The following is a 4,432-nucleotide window of genomic DNA, read 5'->3' as shown; positions in this document are numbered from 1 at the left end:
AAGAAGAGATGGTGGAAATTGAAAATGACTTCAGGTTTTCTTACTGTGCAGAATATAGTTAAACACTGCTACAGTTAAATATTTTACCCTTTGTTCTCCTTGCATGATCTACAATAATAATCTGCTTCATGTTGATATTTACTGTTGTGTTGCTGACAATTACCTGAGAGAGAAGTTGGGTGCTTTACTGGGCTGGAAAAGTTTAGCTAAATCAGAAAGCAGGTCTAATTAAGCAAGTTTGTTCTTTATCTATAAAAGGCTAAGTTTACTCTCACATGCATGATACATATAAAGCTCGCAGTGGTGCCAATTGCACGTATGGGTTTCCATCTGTCATTGTTGATCGTGAATTTGGTTGACATGTATATTATAGAGAATGGGTGAATAGTAATATTAAAAATTTTTTTCTAATTAATTTCCTTTCAATGTGCCCGAATTTGTGCACTGGTCCACTAGTATATTCATATGAATTTTAGGATCAGTTTATAAATTTCTGAAAAATGTAGAGGGATTGTGATAGGATTTCACTGAATCTGTAAGTCATTTTAGGAAATGGATCATCCTGAAAATTAAGGCCTTCAATCTATGAAAGAGGGATTTTTTTCCATTTATTTAGGTTTTTCTGTTTATTTAATTTCTTTCAATATGTTTGGTATTTTTCAGTGTGCACTTTTTTAAAAAAAATTGATTTCATGGAGGAAGGGAGAGGAAGACAGAGATAAAAGCATCAATGATAAGAGAGAATCATTGATCGGCTGCTTCCTGCATGCCCCCCATTGGAGATTAAGCCTGCAACCCGGGCATGTGCCTCAGACCATAATTGAATCTGGGACCCTTCAATCCCCAGTCCGATGCTCTGTCCACTGAGTGAAACCACAAGGGCTTCAGTGTGTACTTTTATTGTTGAAGTCATACATAAATATTTTATTTTTTGATAGTGGAATTATTTTCTTAATTTCACTTTGGCATTAGTCATTAGAAAAAAATCTTAATTTAAAATATTACCTCTTTAAAGGCCTTGTCTCCAAACAATTACAATATAAAGTACTGAATAAGGGTTAGAACTTCAATATATGAATTTTGAGGGAAAACAACACAGCCGTAACACTACTATTTGCTGATTCACCATAGGAATGTATTGTAAACAAAACTTAATACATTGTTGTGTATGCTGAGTGACTAAAATGAAAGGTTCTTAGGGAATTCTGAATGCCATATTTCACTCAATAACAATATTTTTATACATCAGTCTGTGCAAAAGAAAAAACAGTGAGCCAAAAAACAATTCCCTGCTCTAGTGAACTTTAAATTTTAGAGTGTGGGGATAATAAGTCCTAAAAAGCAAAAGAACTCAGAATAGTGGATGATGGGTTAAGTGGTTTTGTGAACTAATCTCGAATGTAAACTCTTTTGGATATTAAGTCATGTAATCTACAAAATTTAATAATTTATATAATTGTAATAAAATGACTCATGTAAAGGTCATGGAAAAAACTAACTGAAAACCATTTTAAAGATGTATTTACATTGTTTCTTTTTTATATTAAAATATATTTTATACATGAAGAGTTTTATCCATGGTGAAGCTGAGGCAGATGACTTAATTAAATTGCCTAAGGTCACATAACTAGTTGGGAAGGGGAGTTATGACATAAAAAGACATTCCCAGACCTTCCCTATTATTTTCTAATTCACCATTACAATTTTGCTTGATTGACTCAAAATTTTCAAACATTAAGATTTATTTGATTCATGCCTTAAAATCCTAGAGGGTCCTAACCGGTTTGGCTCAGTGAATAGAGCATCGGCCTGCGGACTGAGGAGTTCCAGGTTCCATTCCGGTCAAGGGCAGGTACCTTGGTTGTGGGCACATCCCAGTAGGAGGGGTGCAGGAGGCAGCTGATAGATGTTTCTCTCTCACCAATGTTTCTAACTCTCTATCCCTCTCTCTTCCTCTCTGTAAAAAAATCAATAATATGCATTAAAAAGAAAATTCTAGAGTGTAGGTAAACTATTTTGTCCCTGGAAAACAGCCTTTTCCTAATTCCTTCTTGATAAAATATATAACTTATTCTTTTATTTCTTCCCCTTAAATATTCATTTTTAGTACCACCTGGAGAGCCTAATGTGTCTGTTCTATATATACATCATCTAGTTGATGTATATTCACTTTTTTTAAAAAAAGTATTATTCAAAAAGACCTCAGTTGATGGGAATTCACTTTTTAAATTCTAAAAAGTTAAGTCAGTAATAGAATTCAGCATTTTATAATTATAATGAATTTTATTTCTTTGAAAATATGCAAATAAGAGGAAATAGTGATCTTTTTCTGTTTGCATCTATGGAACTTACTGTTTTTCCTTGCTTCAACCAAAATGATTATAGGATTAGCCATAATCCTATTACTATATGTGGATACTCTTTATGAGATTAGCAGATTCCCTCTCTATAGTATTTAATTACATGTTTTCCAAAGAAGATTTTGTGCTTATCTGTGAATATCTTGTATGTGATAAATACCAGCTGATAGGACAATATGCCTGGTAGAATATTGATTCAAAGATCAGTACAGTACAAAGAGTAAATTGTCAGTAATATTCTGTGAAAGAGATAAAAAGTAAATGAAAAGGAAAATTTTCTGGGTATTTGACCTTGCATTAGAAATTCTATCTAGAATATGATAGTATTACTATAGAGTTCAGGAAACAAAAATCATGATAGATTAATACAGAAATTCCAAATTGCTAGCCTTGCGAATACCCACACCTCCAAAAATAAGAATAAAAAAGAGCAAATATTATTGAAATAAGACAAATTAGCATTTTCTGGAATTGGAATATTAAATCTATGGTTAAAGAGATAGAATAGAATAATTTAATCAAGACCTTAATGTTTTGTTATTGAAATAATTTTTAAATTAAAGTATAATGCTTCCTTTTAAATGTGATAGATTACATTTTTCTCTTCTGGACTAGGTTTATTTTGCTTCCCAGTTTTTTTCTGTTTGTAATTTCTCCCACAAAGTTTGCAGAGAAGTTTATTGACTTTGGGTTGCCTTTTCCAGTATCTGTAAAACTTTCTCATAAAGAAAATATCAACCAACTTCTGAGATCTGTGTAAGACATGTTAGCCTAGAGGTTGTAGAGCTCCATTTGAAACCTGATTGATGGGTTCTATCATGTTTTCCCTATCATTCTCTTGAGCATTAAAAAACCCCACACATTTTTAACATGAAAAATCTTTCCAGAAATTGACACAGTATAATGCTTTGATAAATATCATCATTTATATTAACTCAGATAGATTGAACCAACATCTACAACCCAATTTATTTTGATATATAGGTCTAATACACATATATTTAATTATTTAGATTGGTGTGGACACATTACTCACCCCCACAAATCAGAGGCTACAAAGAGGTTCTTGATATGTATAATGTTAAATGTTCTGCAACTATTTCAGGAAGTCAAATAAGTCAGGCCTCAGTTAAGTTGTCCTAATAACATTGTTTAACGTCTTTGAGACTCAGTTCCCTCATATGTAATCTTATTACTTAAAATGCACTCTAACAATTCTATTTCATAGGGATAGTATCCTAAGTTTTATACCGTTTATCCTTCCCTAAATTAGCTACCTTAGAATGTGGAACCACGTAAGCCATGTAGAACTCCAGTCTTTCCAAATGGCGATGCCCAGCTCATGTGCTTCCTTAGAGTCACTAAAACCCACCACATTCTTTCATTCAAGATCTCTTCCTTGTGAGCCGTTGTCCTATATACTATCTGAGAAAGTTACATTTTTCAGTGTAAAACATCTCATTCCTTCTAGTTTATTTATTTATTTTTTTAATTAATCAAAAAAATTTATTGAAGTATAATCGGCATACAACATTATATCAGTTTCAGGTGTTGAACATAATGATTCTAGATTTGTACATATTGCAAAGTGATCACCTCAGTAAGTCAACATCCATCACCATACATAGTTATAGAGTTTTTGTGTGTGATGAGAATATTTAAGGTCCACTCTATTAGCAACTTTAAAATATGCAATACCTCTGGTTTAAAAAATATCCTTTCAGTTTAATTATTTATCCTTCTAAATACTTCATTACATTTAATAATGTTTAAAATTTTGAAACATCTATCTCTTATCATAAATAGTTTAAATAAGCTCTTATAGATGATTCAGTGCATTTAGGGGGAAAAAAACCAATCATCCCTGAGTTCTGTCCTTTACTCTTAATCCCCTTTATGGAATCTGGGCATATAGAGGTACTTAATATCTTTATAGTTGTAGGATAAGGGGCTCTTCTGTGGGCGCTGTATTTTCTGGATCTCTGTTGCCTATTGACTAACTGAGGATCCTCTTTCAAAGGTGATTTTGAGGTAAGATTGCAAGGTGACATGCTGGAAGTCACTGCAGGAGC

The 4,432-nt window shown here is 32.4% G+C and overlaps 1 pseudogene; it reads right to left on the bottom strand.

Moving 5' to 3' along the window:
- Positions 1 to 4,432, bottom strand: part of LOC102758979 — a 140,746-nt pseudogene that overhangs the window by 101,981 nt on the left and 34,333 nt on the right.

Source organism: Myotis davidii, unplaced genomic scaffold, assembly GCF_000327345.1.
Source record: "Myotis davidii unplaced genomic scaffold, ASM32734v1 scaffold467, whole genome shotgun sequence".
Taxonomy (NCBI): domain Eukaryota; kingdom Metazoa; phylum Chordata; class Mammalia; order Chiroptera; family Vespertilionidae; genus Myotis; species Myotis davidii.
This window is presented reverse-complemented; position numbering and strand designations above follow the sequence as displayed.